Genomic DNA, 18,868 nt, shown 5'->3' on the forward strand with positions numbered 1-18,868 from the left:
CTTGTACTAACTCATTTGCTGTTTTCTGCAGAGCATTAATTGAGTAGAAGATGACCTGTTAGACCACCCAGTGGGTGTTTCACCAAATTCAAGAAAATTGTGTCAGTAAGTTTTACTTTTGGACAGAAAACTTGTACTCCTATAATTTTCAAACGGTTATTTTTTAATTTATTTTTAATATATGTTGTGTTTTTTTATTACATTTTGATATAGTTGAATTAACTTGTTTAAATTATATATTTATATACTAATATATAAATTTGGAATATATTAAAAGTTTAATGGGATACATTTTAAAATTTTAGAAGAGTGGTATGAATATTTGAAAAATATAATTGGGTGGTTTAAGTAATTGGAAAATATAAAATAATATATTATATTGGATGAGGTCCATTTACACCACCAAATTGGGTGGCTTTGATGCTCTTAGGTGGTGTGGTGTTCTTAGTTTGGTGTGTATTGCTTTCCTGAGTTGTTTTCTAGGTGTCCTTCCTGGTGTTAATTATGTCTCAGTCTTTTTAAACTTTGTGCTAGGTTTCTCCATCACAAAGCAAAGCATGTCAATAAAGAGTGCTATGTCAGGCACGCCTCCACCTCGAAACTTGTTAATAGGAAAACTTCACTTCTCTTTCTCCATCTTTTTTGGAGCATCCAAATACATAAATATGCAATCTCTTATATTATTGATTACGATAGTCACACTAACATCAGCTTATATTTTGTAATTTTTTAAAAATGTGATATAATTAGACTTTAAAATATTACTAAATTTATATTTTAATATTTAAAATATTAAAAAATATTATAAATTTATTTAGTGAGTAGTCTCAATGGTAGGACGTTTTTATATTTATATTTTGAGTTAAATGTATTATTTTATATCTATTAAAATACAAATTAACATTAAATTAAAAGGTTTGTTTTAAATTTTTTAAATTAAATTAAATATGTTCGATAAATTGACATGTGAATTTAAGAAAATGATGATGTCCAAATGCAGGGAGTGGAGAAAAAGAGAATCACGCGCAGTTCTTTTGGTGACAAAAGAAAAATCTACTTTGTTTAGAATAAAAAGAAGAGAAAGAGCACTCTATAACAAGGGCCTCTTTTTCCTCAAAAACATGCATTCTATGAATTGGTCCCTCTGGTGATAGAAGTGTTTGATAAAATATAATTTGATGATGTTGGTGTGTGAGAGTGTACGTTTCTTCATTTGTACTGATATGAATTTTTCATCTTCTTTTATTAAAGCTATCTACTACTCTTGACCAAACATCACATATGGTATATTGTTGTTTGAATTGGCTAGAAGAGGCAATCCATTTGACCATTGAAAATTTTATCTTCAACTCTCCTCAGAGCCCACAAGTTCATCACTTTGAAATCCATAAATTCAACTGTCCTCCCCGCAAACTTCTCACTTTAAAAACTCTTTAAGTTCATCACTTTGATCTCCATAAATTCACCTCTCCTCCCAGCAAACTTCTCACTTTAAAAACTCTTCAAGTTCATCACTTTGATCTCCATAAATTCACCCCGCAGACTTCTCACTTTAAAAACTCTTCAGGTTCATCACTTTGATCTCCATAAATTCACCCCGCAAACTTCTCACATTAAAAACTCTTCAGGTTCATCACTTTGATCTCCATAAATTCACCTCTCCTCCCAGCAAACTTCTCACTTTAAACATATACAGACAGGTATTACTTTTCTTTGAACATTTGTTATATACTACATTTCCTTTTTAAGAAAAATCTAGAATGCATAACATATGTTAACAAGATTTCAATAGAAGAAAAAAATAGCAAGGTGCGTTTCTTCTTGTTGCAGTAAACTTGAAAATAAAGATGTTAATGGGTTCACGATTCTCGTAAGTTGTCTCGCAATGTTCATCTTTTATTGTTTATTTTTAGAAATTCCGAGTGGGACACTCGTGATGTGGTTTGGGGTTGAAAGGCGGTTGTTTGGCGGTGGTCCTTTATAAGGAATATTTCTCACGCCAATTGCAATTTTTATGAGTTGGACAAAAACCCTTTGTTTTACTTATGTTAAATTTCAATTGGTGGGCAATTTTCCGTTTGTGGTCTAGACCCCGTTTTTTTATTTCGCTTCGTGACCCTTTGGGTTATATATAAATAACGTTAAGGAAAAATAATCCAAGCGAAAACAAAAGGAAAAGATCATTATCAATATCATTATATAACATATAGTAAAAATTTCTAATTAGTATTTTGTTTTTGAGATCTTTTCATGCCTAGAAATTAAAAAGATTTCTCACAATATCATTTAACATGTTAATAATCATCACCCTTTAAATATTCTCAATCTCTTAGTAAGTGAATATCATCATTAATTTAGTGAACCATACAGTTTTATTTTTCATTAAACAATATATAATATGAAAATATAGTGGGGGCAAATATATACATATATTTTTAATATAAAATTTTATATATATATATATATATATATATATATATATATATATATATATATATGTGTGTGTGTGTGTGTGTGTGTGTGCATGTATGCGCGCGCGTGCGTGCGTGAAATAATTTCTATGATATATACTAGTATAGTATGACATTGAGGAGTTGATCGTGTAATTAGCTTAAAATATCACAACTAATTAAATAACATTTGTATATTTAATGCAAAGACCAACTAACATAAAAGAGTGAGTATGCAAAGACCAAGTGACATAAAAGGACATAAAAGAGAGTGAGTGTGATAATATGAGGTGTGAGTATGATAATATAATTATATGATGTGTATAAAAGTTTAAAAGATAGTGGGGGCATGGACCCACACTTTGTTGTGAATAGCTCCGTCTCTGGGCAAAATTCATTTGAATCATTAATCATATATTTTAATTTTTGACCCAACTAAATGTATAGTCATGCCCCCACATTTTTCATGACGTCACCGATGCGAGTCTCACAATTGTTATTTTGATGAACATAGTACAAATTAATATTATATAATTATATTGTTTGCAAATTGACATTTTAAAAAATATAGTGAAGTCTAAGAGATAAATTTAAGTCTAAGAGATAAATTGACTAAAAATAGTAATTTTTTTACTTGTGTGATAAATTTAAGAATAAGAGATTTATTTATTTGCATTAAGTGCTTTAAATTAAGTGTTTTTTTATAAAGATATATAAATAATTATAAGATAAAATAAATTTAAATTATTTTAGTAAATAATATAAATTATTTTAAACTGATACCTATAAATTAAGAAAAGCTTATGAAAAATATCATTATTAAGTTGTTTTCATAATTTTCTTTTCTAAAACAATTTCACAAAATTAATTATACTATAAGGCAGGCACAAATAAATTTATTTAAACAAGTTTTAAATAAATTTTTTATTAATTTTAATATTTTTTTTATTTATTAGAGTGTTATATATAATGATGTTAAAAAAATTTCCAATACTTTTAAAATATAAAAATGCTACATAAATACTTATAATTTTAAACTTGAAAATGTCTTTATACATATATATATATAGGATTCAGAGATAGTGTGGCTGCAGCCCGCGGATGCTTCCACCTCCTTCTCGTACGCAGTGGATGATGGTGTGGTCGTGGGTGCTACTGTAACTCCGTGAATTTAATGAATTATTTAATTAAATTAATCCAGGATTTATTCGTTGGAATTAGTTGAAGTCGGAATTTATCGGTATTATTCTAAAGGCGTAACTGGATTAATATGTTTATTTAAGCAGTTAAGTTTATGGCCGAATTTATTAGTCGGATCAGTCGGAGAAATACAAATCGCAAAGCATGTCAATAAAGAGTGCTATGTCAAGCACGCTTGACGCTCCACCTCGAAACTTGTTAATAGGAAAACTTCACTTCTCTTTCTCCATCTTTTTTAGAGCATCCAATGACATAAATATGCAATCTCTTATATTATTGATTACTATAGTCACACTAACATCAGCTTATATTTTGTAATTTTTTAAAAATGTGATATAATTAGACTTTAAAATATTATTAAATTTATATTTCAATATTTAAAAATATTATAAATTTATTTAGTGAGTAGTCTCAATGGTAGGACGTTTTTATATTTATATTTTGAGTTAAATGTATTATTTTATATCTATTAAAATACAAATTAACATTAAATTAAAAGGTTTGTTTTAAATTTTTTAAATTAAATTAAATATGTTCGATAAATTGACATGTGAATTTAAGAAAATGATGATGTCCAAATGCAGGGAGTGGAGAAAAAGAGAATCACGCGCAGTTCTTTTGGTGACAAAAGAAAAATCTACTTTGTTTAGAATAAAAAGAAGAGAAAGAGCACTCTATAACAAGGGCCTCTTTTTCCTCAAAAACATGCATTCTATGAATTGGTCCCTCTGGTGATAGAAGTGTTTGATAAAATATAATTTGATGATGTTGGTGTGTGAGAGTGTACGTTTCTTCATTTGTACTGATATGAATTTTTCATCTTCTTTTATTAAAGCTATCTACTACTCTTGACCAAACATCACATATGGTATATTGTTGTTTGAATTGGCTAGAAGAGGCAATCCATTTGACCATTGAAAATTTTATCTTCAACTTTCCTCAGAGCCCACAAGTTCATCACTTTGAAATCCATAAATTCACCTGTCCTCCCCGCAAACTTCTCACTTTAAAAACTCTTTAAGTTCATCACTTTGATCTCCATAAATTCACCTCTCCTCCCAGCAAACTTCTCACTTTAAAAACTCTTCAAGTTCATCACTTTGATCTCCATAAATTCACCCCGCAGACTTCTCACTTTAAAAACTCTTCAGGTTCATCACTTTGATCTCCATAAATTCACCCCGCAAACTTCTCACATTAAAAACTCTTCAGGTTCATCACTTTGATCTCCATAAATTCACCTCTCCTCCCAGCAAACTTCTCACTTTAAACATATACAGACAGGTATTACTTTTCTTTGAACATTTGTTATATACTACATTTCCTTTTTAAGAAAAATCTAGAATGCATAACATATGTTAACAAGATTTCAATAGAAGAAAAAAATAGCAAGGTGCGTTTCTTCTTGTTGCAGTAAACTTGAAAATAAAGATGTTAATGGGTTCACGATTCTCGTAAGTTGTCTCGCAATGTTCATCTTTTATTGTTTATTTTTAGAAATTCCGAGTGGGACACTCGTGATGTGGTTTGGGGTTGAAAGGCGGTTGTTTGGCGGTGGTCCTTTATAAGGAATATTTCTCACGCCAATTGCAATTTTTATGAGTTGGACAAAAACCCTTTGTTTTACTTATGTTAAATTTCAATTGGTGGGCAATTTTCCGTTTGTGGTCTAGACCCCGTTTTTTTATTTCGCTTCGTGACCCTTTGGGTTATATATAAATAACGTTAAGGAAAAATAATCCAAGCGAAAACAAAAGGAAAAGATCATTATCAATATCATTATATAACATATAGTAAAAATTTCTAATTAGTATTTTGTTTTTGAGATCTTTTCATGCCTAGAAATTAAAAAGATTTCTCACAATATCATTTAACATGTTAATAATCATCACCCTTTAAATATTCTCAATCTCTTAGTAAGTGAATATCATCATTAATTTAGTGAACCATACAGTTTTATTTTTCATTAAACAATATATAATATGAAAATATAGTGGGGGCAAATATATACATATATTTTTAATATAAAATTTTATATATATATATATATATATATATATATATATATATATATATATATATATATATATGTGTGTGTGTGTGTGTGTGTGTGTGTGTGTGCATGTATGCGCGCGCGTGCGTGCGTGAAATAATTTCTATGATATATACTAGTATAGTATGACATTGAGGAGTTGATCGTGTAATTAGCTTAAAATATCACAACTAATTAAATAACATTTGTATATTTAATGCAAAGACCAACTAACATAAAAGAGTGAGTATGCAAAGACCAAGTGACATAAAAGGACATAAAAGAGAGTGAGTGTGATAATATGAGGTGTGAGTATGATAATATAATTATATGATGTGTATAAAAGTTTAAAAGATAGTGGGGGCATGGACCCACACTTTGTTGTGAATAGCTCCGTCTCTGGGCAAAATTCATTTGAATCATTAATCATATATTTTAATTTTTGACCCAACTAAATGTATAGTCATGCCCCCACATTTTTCATGACGTCACCGATGCGAGTCTCACAATTGTTATTTTGATGAACATAGTACAAATTAATATTATATAATTATATTGTTTGCAAATTGACATTTTAAAAAATATAGTGAAGTCTAAGAGATAAATTTAAGTCTAAGAGATAAATTGACTAAAAATAGTAATTTTTTTACTTGTGTGATAAATTTAAGAATAAGAGATTTATTTATTTGCATTAAGTGCTTTAAATTAAGTGTTTTTTTATAAAGATATATAAATAATTATAAGATAAAATAAATTTAAATTATTTTAGTAAATAATATAAATTATTTTAAACTGATACCTATAAATTAAGAAAAGCTTATGAAAAATATCATTATTAAGTTGTTTTCATAATTTTCTTTTCTAAAACAATTTCACAAAATTAATTATACTATAAGGTTGGCACAAATAAATTTATTTAAACAAGTTTTAAATAAATTTTTTATTAATTTTAATATTTTTTTTATTTATTAGAGTGTTATATATAATGATGTTAAAAAAATTTCCAATACTTTTAAAATATAAAAATGCTACATAAATACTTATAATTTTAAACTTGAAAATGTCTTTATACATATATATATATATAGGATTCAGAGATAGTGTGGCTGCAGCCCGCGGATGCTTCCACCTCCTTCTCGTACGCAGTGGATGATGGTGTGGTCGTGGGTGCTACTGTAACTCCGTGAATTTAATGAATTATTTAATTAAATTAATCCAGGATTTATTCGTTGGAATTAGTTGAAGTCGGAATTTATCGGTATTATTCTAAAGGCGTAACTGGATTAATATGTTTATTTAAGCAGTTAAGTTTATGGCCGAATTTATTAGTCGGATCAGTCGGAGAAATACAAATCGCAAAGCATGTCAATAAAGAGTGCTATGTCAAGCACGCTTGACGCTCCACCTCGAAACTTGTTAATAGGAAAACTTCACTTCTCTTTCTCCATCTTTTTTAGAGCATCCAATGACATAAATATGCAATCTCTTATATTATTGATTACTATAGTCACACTAACATCAGCTTATATTTTGTAATTTTTTAAAAATGTGATATAATTAGACTTTAAAATATTATTAAATTTATATTTCAATATTTAAAAATATTATAAATTTATTTAGTGAGTAGTCTCAATGGTAGGACGTTTTTATATTTATATTTTGAGTTAAATGTATTATTTTATATCTATTAAAATACAAATTAATATTAAATTAAAAGGTTTGTTTTAAATTTTTTAAATTAAATTAAATATGTTCGATAAATTGACATGTGAATTTAAGAAAATGATGATGTCCAAATGCAGGGAGTGGAGAAAAAGAGAATCACGCGCAGTTCTTTTGGTGACAAAAGAAAAATCTACTTTGTTTAGAATAAAAAGAAGAGAAAGAGCACTCTATAACAAGGGCCTCTTTTTCCTCAAAAACATGCATTCTATGAATTGGTCCCTCTGGTGATAGAAGTGTTTGATAAAATATAATTTGATGATGTTGGTGTGTGAGAGTGTACGTTTCTTCATTTGTACTGATATGAATTTTTCATCTTCTTTTATTAAAGCTATCTACTACTCTTGACCAAACATCACATATGGTATATTGTTGTTTGAATTGGCTAGAAGAGGCAATCCATTTGACCATTGAAAATTTTATCTTCAACTCTCCTCAGAGCCCACAAGTTCATCACTTTGAAATCCATAAATTCACCTGTCCTCCCCGCAAACTTCTCACTTTAAAAACTCTTTAAGTTCATCACTTTGATCTCCATAAATTCACCTCTCCTCCTAGCAAACTTCTCACTTTAAAAACTCTTCAAGTTCATCACTTTGATCTCCATAAATTCACCCCGCAAACTTCTCACTTTAAAAACTCTTCAGGTTCATCACTTTGATCTCCATAAATTCACCCCGCAAACTTCTCACTTTAAAAACTCTTCAGGTTCATCACTTTGATCTCCATAAATTCACCTCTTGTAATACTCCGTATTGGTCTAAGCATGATTATACATAAATTGTGAAGTGCTGAGGAGGAACTATGAGTTAGAGAAGTGAGTGGATTGGTTAGAACCTAACCAAATGGCAATTTGGTGAATACCACTTAGTTGGAGGGTATTATGGACTATGAGTAACACTTGCATGGACTTAAGACATGTTTGGTAAGTTAGTGTTCATAAAATCAAATTATGAGAGAAAGAAAAGAGGAATAGCTTAAGAGCAAGAGAAGAACTCAAGTTTATCATCTCCATTTTCGTACACAATGGACAACTCTCACTAAATCAGGTATAACTCTCAACTCGTAACTCCGATTGTAACGATTCTGGTCCCATTGGAAAGCTAACGAATTTCTCTTCGATTTGCACCTATGGTTTGCATTCATAGCTTCTGTTTCAAAGGAGAAAATTGACCTTGAAGTTGTGTCAGTGATGCTGAAAGTGGGTACAAGAGTGGATTACGGGCTTGATGAGGATGGAGTGGAACTTTGACTATGGTGGGAGTTCAATGGCAGCAAAGAGCATGATGTTAACCTCCATTGATCCAAGGTGAGTTCCATAGTTAGGAATGTGGGTAGGATTTTGGGAACCTTACATGATCATGGGTTAGATTGAGATAACAATGTTGCATGCTTGATCATATGATGAAAATTGTGTTCTTATGATACCACTACCTGTTTGGAATACTGATACATGTTTGAGTTTGAAGTAGGATTGATTAAGATGCAAAAATGGAGGTTAGAACCCTAAAATTCGTGTTCTGCACTGTCAGGTTCGCTACAGCGAACTCTGTGTTCGCTGCAGCGAATGCCTGCAGACTGCATAATTATGTTTCAATAAAACGGTCATAACTTGAGTTCTACAACTCGAAACGGAGTGCCGTCAGAAGCGTTGGAAAGGTATTCCAGTGCTTTATGTGATATTGTTTAGATAACATGCTTTTGGTTCAGATATAAATTATGGGACATGATTAGGTGTTGCTTGGTATTAGAACAAGCACAATTAGCCTTGAGTTTATGTCAATAAGATGTTATTCTTGTGTTGATATTAGACAAGGATGTTATCCTAACTATTAGGTTGTATAATGTTATCCTAAAGGAGTGTATGCATGTCTACTATAGCTTATTATTCGATCACCAATGGCTGCATGTAGAAATTTGGGGCTTGGGGACCCCAAATGCGTTTATGCATTTTGCTGATTTTGCAGAGTTCGCTGCAGCGAACTTTCATTCGCTGTAGCGAATGGTTCGCTGTAGCGAACGGTGTAGCGAATAAACCTGGGAGCTGAATTGATTTATTCGCTGTAGCGAACTTTCCTTCGCTGTAGCGAATCGGGGCTTCGCTGGAGTTCGCTGTAGCGAACTGACCTGGATTTGCAGAAGTTTAGCTTCTGTTTGAGTTCGCTGTAGCGAACAGAAGTTCGCTGTAGCGAACTAGTCTGGTACAGAATGGATATTTCTCCCATTTGAGTGCAGTTTCGTTTCGTATCGGAATCGAAGGCCTCTTATGACTTGTATGATATGCCAGTACTTGTTTTAAGTGTATGAGACTATGATATGACCACCATCTTACTTGTATGCATGTATATTTGAGATATGCAATTGTTGATTGTGTATGATGTGATCATTGTTATTCTCGTTCGTTCCGGTTGAACGTTCGGAGACGCTTTGCCTGTGTGGCTTGATTGTGTTGTGATATGCTTGAATCGGAGTGGGCCTAGGCTGTTAGGGGGTAAATCGCATTGAACACTTGATACCGTTGCAATGTGCATGTGGAGGTCTTTCAGGGCGTTTCTCCACTAGCCGTTAACACATTGGCGTTCTCGGTATGTTCTACACACCTGAGCTACCATTGCGGTGTGCATGTGGAGGTCTTATAGGGCGTTTCTCCACTAGCCGTTAACACATCTGCGTGCTTGGTATGGTGGAGAGGTAAGGCCATGTAGGCAAAAATTACCTTCGATTCACCTCTAGTGATGCCATGTAGGCAAGGTCACTAGGCTTTCGCCCGGTGGGCTCGTATTGTCAAGATGGCGTATTTGCACTAGCCGTTAACACATCGGCGTATAGACAATGATGGGGTCGGACGCCACTTAGGCAATGTCGCGGCTGTAACTCATCTCGGATGGAATCCATTTAGGAAGTGAATCCGATTGGTCTTGCGGTGTGCATGTGCAAGTCTCTTGATGCGATGTACGGGTGTAACTCACCGAGGGTGTGGATTGCGTAGCCTAATGAGCGGGCTGTAACTTACTCCTGGATTCCTCGTACATGGGTACGGGTCTGCATATCTATTTGTACTTGGCTTGTGCTTGTTGTTGTTGCCTCATTGGTTAGTTATGGGACTTCCAATGGTGGTGTTACCTTGTTTGTACTTGTACCCAGCCGTGAGGAAAACCCGGATTCTCGGTGAATCCGTTTGATTGCATGCACCTTGTAGAACCGAGCGAACCCGTAAGATAGGGGAACTCACTGAGATTTAGTAATCTCACCCCAATCATCTTAATTTTTTTTCAGGAACAGGTTAGAAGTAAACTGATTGCTTGAAGGATTGCTTTGAAGACTATGGACAAGCAAATGGTAGGAAGACCTCGTCAGATGTTATCTTTCCGCTGTGTATTAATAAAGACAAGTTGATTATATACATTAGTAGGGAAACTTGAATTGTAAATGATTTTAAATTCTTGTCCTTTTTGCTTATGTATGTTTCTTGTACCATTTATAACATCACTGCATATTATTCTAGACATATATGTACGGGGTGTTACAGTTGGTATCAGAGCCAGGTCGATTCTCGGCCGAGCCATGAGACATCACTAGCAATTCCTTTTCCTCCTCTCAAGTGTGCGTTGCTAGCCTGATTTTACTGAAATCTCATTCAGTTGTTGAACTTGATCAACTCATCGACTGAGTGTGGGACAGTAGAATTACGGCAGAGCCGCCACGAGGACTCGTAAAACCTGCAAGGTTGTGAACCTAAGTTATTGGAGTGGGATGAGTAATGAATTGTTGGACGTTTTAAGTGGATGATATTGGAGTCATCAAGATTAAGGAGAGCGTTCGACACGAAGTAGTGATACCCAAACTGTCAAGGTGGAGATTGAGGCAGTTATAACCCCTGGAATTTTGATTGGACGGAGTGAAACTTTCTCTAAGTCTTGGTAATAGCAAGGGAGATCCAGTAAGGATTGAGATAGGGCCTCATAAGTGAGATTCTTCGAAGGTGTTGAGCTGGAATTTATTAGGATTCAATACTGATGCTGTTGCCGGTATTAAGTGTGGCTGGTGAGCTGATAGGGCAGAATAACCTTGGGAAGCGCGGATAGAGGAGTCAGACCCTTCTGATTACGCTGGCATGGACAGTAATTGGATGGACGGAGTATTGGATCCTGATTCAACTTGGTGTACCTTAGACGAAGTGGTTACCTAATAAAGGTTGGTGGAATGTACGAGTGTGGTAACTTACGATTGGGCGAGGCTTGAATACCCAGTCGATAGAAGAGGATGTGTATTTCTGTTCTTATCATTTTATGTTTAAGTTCTAGAACTACGCTAGATGGAATATGAAATGATGTAGAAGCGTGAAATGCAGTGACCTAAGTTCTTGTTTGTATGACCCCGAGTGAAGCCATATAACTACGCTTGGCGTTGGGCGTTCAGGCGAGTAAGAATTAAGATCTATCCGGAACGTCAGTAGGATGATTGCAGTTATGTTGGTTGTTAGGAACCATAGTATTCCTATATGAACTGAATTATCCTTGGAATCTCATGCATGCGTGGGATGAGTGGGTACGCGCATTGCATGGTGATCCGAAGTTGAGCTTCAAATCTTCGTGCTTGCCGTGTTGGCTTTCCGAGTAAGTAAACCTTGGTGTGTAGCACTCTCAGGTTTTAGCATCCTGAGGAGTGTGATACGAAGGACTTGAGGAACGATGAGCCTATTGGAAGCCTATTCAGACACTTGTTAGTTATGACTTTAGGATACGCGTGGAGATCATTATACGCCACTGAGGTAGGTTACCTAGATACATGGCCTCGGAGTTGGACCACCATGTTGGTACTACCAGACGAGTATAATGCCACAGTATCGCTATCATGCACAAGATGCGTGAGTAATCCTTTTTCTGACATGTGTGGGACAAAGGTGATCTGAAGCTCAAGGTAGAATTCTGATTTGGCACTCGTGAGACACGGATCCAGACTCTCATAAGGTATGTGGGATGAGGATCCATACGTCACGCTCGATAGTAGAGGAATAACTAGACAGGCGATGGTGTGATGGATCAAGATCCAATATTATACTTATGGAGACTCTGAGTGATCGTGATCGCATGAGTTAGTATCCGATTGTACCTTGGGGATGTTCTCGTTTCGTGAAGTGTTAAGTTGGCAATTTTGCATGGGTGCCTAGAGTGAAAATTATGTGTGGTCATGATATCCTGGTCAGCATAGTGAGTGGCTATCAAGTACCATTGGCAACCGGTGATGGAATATGCGAATTGTGTCTTGGACTAGTTTGATGTGTGATGTGTCTGGTAAGGTATTGCTAGATACTCTGAGTGGAGAAGTGTTAATCTTGGTAAAACATGGACATTTTGGTTTGAGAACTGCTAAGGAGTTTATAAGAGAGATGTTCGAAGTGCAATTTCTTGCATTGTAGCTACACTCTGAGTGTTAGAAGCACTGCAATAGAGGATGCAGCCGCCGAGGAAATCAGTTTAGTTCAGAGGTAGAACAAACATTAGATGACTGTGTGAATGGAGTGTGGCTATGGGAGTATTGTTATATCGATAAGTTGCACGAGTTGTCAGAGGTGATACTACGCTAAGAGAATGAGGGTGTATGGTTGAGTAAAAGTTGTGTAGAACTGCTAGAGTTACCATGAACTGCAGTATATCGTGAAGGATTCGATATACCGGCTGAGCAACAAAGATTTGTTGGAATGAAAAACATAGCAGATGTACACTGTGGAAATCAGTGACAAGGACGAACCTCTAAGTCAGTGAGTGTTTGGGTTTCAATGTCCTGAGGATGAAACGTGTACCTAAGTTGTGGTAGATGAACTATATGGAATGGCAGAGTAAGTAGAAGCTTGATTCTAGAAAGTACGCAACTTCAAAGAGTAGTAGTCGACGATGGATGTATATGGAGTTCAGGCGCGTGTTGTAATTGGACAACTGTAGATAAGGAATTATTGTGTATTGATGGGAACTAAGTGAATTATGGATATAACATGACTCAGAGGATTTCAAGGTGTGTGACTTGTTGAGATCAGAGTAGCGCAACGGATCAAGGGAGAATCAGATAAGTCTGAGGTAGGAACGAACAGACTAGTTGTAGGATTTTATGTTGGGATGAAAGTATCTTCCTAAGGGAAATTGTGGAAGCAGCGTTTCGTTCATTACAGTCTCTCAAAAATCACCATAACTTGAGAGGTGTTGTCAATGGGCCAGCTTGGGAATGCTTTTTGTGGATGGCATGCGGTCCGATGTTCGTAGGCTATCAGATTAGCTTGTAAGTCATAAGGGTTGGACGTGGTATCGTGTCTGCCAAAATGCTGAAGGCTAGAGAGGACATTCAGTTGGCGCAAGTTCTTTGTGGATATGTCTTGTGTACTAGGATTGTGCAGGAAGACTTGGACAATGGTTGCAGGTCAGCCGTTGAATTTCGCCTCTCCTCGGTAGAATCTTGTGCGAAGTTGTCGAATGTCAAGGCTATAGTTGCAAGATGATTACACCTTCGCGGTTTACGGTGACAGTTATTATGTCTAAACTGAAGTAAGGAGTTTCAGTTGTATGGGTAAAGGTAAATTTGGGACAATCATCCTAAAACTTTGGGAACCAGAGGTTAAGGACCCTGGAAGGACCCTTTCCCCCAGATATGTCAGGACAAAGTATCTGGATAGACGCGTTGCTTGAGAGTCAAGGATCTAACCATGCATAGTGGGACGCAGGTGTTTTGGCAGATTATGTTTCTTCGTATGGAATGACCCTCAGACAGAATAGTGAGATTATCAGAAGAGAAATGTAAGGAACATTTCATCCCCTTGGTTGGTATAGATTGGGGCGTTGTTTCCGTGGTGACCGGAACGAATTCAGGGACGAATTCAATTTAAGGGGGGGAGAATGTAATACTCCGTATTGGTCTAAGCATGATTATACATAAATTGTGAAGTGCTGAGGAGGAACTATGAGTTAGAGAAGTGAGTGGATTGGTTAGAACCTAACCAAATGGCAATTTGGTGAATACCACTTAGTTGGAGGGTATTATGGACTATGAGTAACACTTGCATGGACTTAAGACATGTTTGGTAAGTTAGTGTTCATAAAATCAAATTATGAGAGAAAGAAAAGAGGAATAGCTTAAGAGCAAGAGAAGAACTCAAGTTTATCATCTCCATTTTCGTACACAATGGACAACTCTCACTAAATCAGGTATAACTCTCAACTCGTAACTCCGATTGTAACGATTCTGGTCCCATTGGAAAGCTAACGAATTTCTCTTCGATTTGCACCTATGGTTTGCATTCATAGCTTCTGTTTCAAAGGAGAAAATTGACCTTGAAGTTGTGTCAGTGATGCTGAAAGTGGGTACAAGAGTGGATTACGGGCTTGATGAGGATGGAGTGGAACTTTGACTATGGTGGGAGTTCAATGGCAGCAAAGAGCATGATGTTAACCTCCATTGATCCAAGGTGAGTTCCATAGTTAGGAATGTGGGTAGGATTTTGGGAACCTTACATGATCATGGGTTAGATTGAGATAACAATGTTGCATGCTTGATCATATGATGAAAATTGTGTTCTTATGATACCACTACCTGTTTGGAATACTGATACATGTTTGAGTTTGAAGTAGGATTGATTAAGATGCAAAAATGGAGGTTAGAACCCTAAAATTCGTGTTCTGCACTGTCAGGTTCGCTACAGCGAACTCTGTGTTCGCTGCAGCGAATGCCTGCAGACTGCATAATTATGTTTCAATAAAACGGTCATAACTTGAGTTCTACAACTCGAAACGGAGTGCCGTCAGAAGCGTTGGAAAGGTATTCCAGTGCTTTATGTGATATTGTTTAGATAACATGCTTTTGGTTCAGATATAAATTATGGGACATGATTAGGTGTTGCTTGGTATTAGAACAAGCACAATTAGCCTTGAGTTTATGTCAATAAGATGTTATTCTTGTGTTGATATTAGACAAGGATGTTATCCTAACTATTAGGTTGTATAATGTTATCCTAAAGGAGTGTATGCATGTCTACTATAGCTTATTATTCGATCACCAATGGCTGCATGTAGAAATTTGGGGCTTGGGGACCCCAAATGCGTTTATGCATTTTGCTGATTTTGCAGAGTTCGCTGCAGCGAACTTTCATTCGCTGTAGCGAATGGTTCGCTGTAGCGAACGGTGTAGCGAATAAACCTGGGAGCTGAATTGATTTATTCGCTGTAGCGAACTTTCCTTCGCTGTAGCGAATCGGGGCTTCGCTGGAGTTCGCTGTAGCGAACTGACCTGGATTTGCAGAAGTTTAGCTTCTGTTTGAGTTCGCTGTAGCGAACAGAAGTTCGCTGTAGCGAACTAGTCTGGTACAGAATGGATATTTCTCCCATTTGAGTGCAGTTTCGTTTCGTATCGGAATCGAAGGCCTCTTATGACTTGTATGATATGCCAGTACTTGTTTTAAGTGTATGAGACTATGATATGACCACCATCTTACTTGTATGCATGTATATTTGAGATATGCAATTGTTGATTGTGTATGATGTGATCATTGTTATTCTCGTTCGTTCCGGTTGAACGTTCGGAGACGCTTTGCCTGTGTGGCTTGATTGTGTTGTGATATGCTTGAATCGGAGTGGGCCTAGGCTGTTAGGGGGTAAATCGCATTGAACACTTGATACCGTTGCAATGTGCATGTGGAGGTCTTTCAGGGCGTTTCTCCACTAGCCGTTAACACATTGGCGTTCTCGGTATGTTCTACACACCTGAGCTACCATTGCGGTGTGCATGTGGAGGTCTTATAGGGCGTTTCTCCACTAGCCGTTAACACATCTGCGTGCTTGGTATGGTGGAGAGGTAAGGCCATGTAGGCAAAAATTACCTTCGATTCACCTCTAGTGATGCCATGTAGGCAAGGTCACTAGGCTTTCGCCCGGTGGGCTCGTATTGTCAAGATGGCGTATTTGCACTAGCCGTTAACACATCGGCGTATAGACAATGATGGGGTCGGACGCCACTTAGGCAATGTCGCGGCTGTAACTCATCTCGGATGGAATCCATTTAGGAAGTGAATCCGATTGGTCTTGCGGTGTGCATGTGCAAGTCTCTTGATGCGATGTACGGGTGTAACTCACCGAGGGTGTGGATTGCGTAGCCTAATGAGCGGGCTGTAACTTACTCCTGGATTCCTCGTACATGGGTACGGGTCTGCATATCTATTTGTACTTGGCTTGTGCTTGTTGTTGTTGCCTCATTGGTTAGTTATGGGACTTCCAATGGTGGTGTTACCTTGTTTGTACTTGTACCCAGCCGTGAGGAAAACCCGGATTCTCGGTGAATCCGTTTGATTGCATGCACCTTGTAGAACCGAGCGAACCCGTAAGATAGGGGAACTCACTGAGATTTAGTAATCTCACCCCAATCATCTTAATTTTTTTTTCAGGAACAGGTTAGAAGTAAACTGATTGCTTGAAGGATTGCTTTGAAGACTATGGACAAGCAAATGGTAGGAAGACCTCGTCAGATGTTATCTTTCCGCTGTGTATTAATAAAGACAAGTTGATTATATACATTAGTAGGGAAACTTGAATTGTAAATGATTTTAAATTCTTGTCCTTTTTGCTTATGTATGTTTCTTGTACCATTTATAACATCACTGCATATTATTCTAGACATATATGTACGGGGTGTTACACCTCTCCTCCCAGCAAACTTCTCACTTTAAACATATACAGACAGGTATTACTTTTCTTTGAACATTTGTTATATACTACATTTCCTTTTTAAGAAAAATCTAGAATGCATAACATATGTTAACAAGATTTCAATAGAAGAAAAAAATAGCAAGGTGCGTTTCTTCTTGTTGCAGTAACCTTGAAAATAAAGATGTTAATGGGTTCACGATTCTCGTAAGTTGTCTCGCAATGTTCATCTTTTATTGTTTATTTTTAGAAATTCCGAGTGGGACACTCGTGATGTGGTTTGGGGTTGAAAGGCGGTTGTTTGGCGGTGGTCCTTTATAAGGAATATTTCTCACGCCAATTGCAATTTTTATGAGTTGGAGAAAAACCCTTTGTTTTACTTATGTTAAATTTCAATTGGTGGGCAATTTTCCGTTTGTGGTCTAGACCCCGTTTTTTTATTTCGCTTCGTGACCCTTTGGGTTATATATAAATAACGTTAAGGAAAAATAATCCAAGCGAAAACAAAAGGAAAAGATCATTATCAATATCATTATATAACATATAGTAAAAATTTCTAATTAGTATTTTGTTTTTGAGATCTTTTCATGCCTAGAAATTAAAAAGATTTCTCACAATATCATTTAACATGTTAATAATCATCACCCTTTAAATATTCTCAATCTCTTAGTAAGTGAATATCATCATTAATTTAGTGAACCATACAGTTTTATTTTTCATTAAACAATATATAATATGAAAATATAGTGGGGGCAAATATATACATATATTTTTAATATAAAATTATATATATATATATATATATATATATATATATATATATATATATATATATATATATATATATATATATATATATATATGTGTGTGTGTGTGTGTGTGTGTGTGTGTGTATGTATGCGCGCGCGTGCGTGCGTGAAATAATTTCTATGATATATACTAGTATAGTATGACATTGAGGAGTTGATCGTGTAATTAGCTTAAAATATCACAACTAATTAAATAACATTTGTATATTTAATGCAAAGACCAACTAACATAAAAGAGTGAGTATGCAAAGACCAAGTGACATAAAAGAACATAAAAGAGAGTGAGTGTGATAATATGAGGTGTGAGTATGATAATATAATTATATGATGTGTATAAAAGTTTAAAAGATAGTGGGGGCATGGACCCACACTTTGTTGTGAATAGCTCCGTCTCTGGGCAAAATTCATTTGAATCATTAATCATATATTTTAATTTTTGACCCAACTAAAAGTATTGTCATGCCCCCACATTTTTCATGACGTCACCGATGCGAGTCTCACAATTGTTATTTTGATGAACATAGTACAAATTAATATTATATAATTATATTGTTTGCAAATTGACATTTTAAAAAATATAGTGAAGTCTAAGAGATAAATTTAAGTCTAAGAGATAAATTGACTAAAAATAGTAATTTTTTTACTTGTGTGATAAATTTAAGAATAAGAGATTTATTTATTTGCATTAAGTGCTTTAAATTAAGTGTTTTTTTATAAAGATATATAAATAATTATAAGATAAAATAAATTTAAATTATTTTAGTAAATAATATAAATTATTTTAAACTGATACCTATAAATTAAGAAAAGCTTATGAAAAATATCATTATTAAGTTGTTTTCATAATTTTCTTTTCTAAAACAATTTCACAAAATTAATTATACTATAAGGCACGCACAAATAAATTTATTTAAACATGTTTTAAATAAATTTTTTATTAATTTTAATATTTTTTTATTTATTAGAGTGTTATAT

This window comes from Vicia villosa, linkage group LG2, assembly GCF_029867415.1.
Source record: "Vicia villosa cultivar HV-30 ecotype Madison, WI linkage group LG2, Vvil1.0, whole genome shotgun sequence".
Taxonomy (NCBI): Eukaryota; Viridiplantae; Streptophyta; class Magnoliopsida; order Fabales; family Fabaceae; genus Vicia; species Vicia villosa.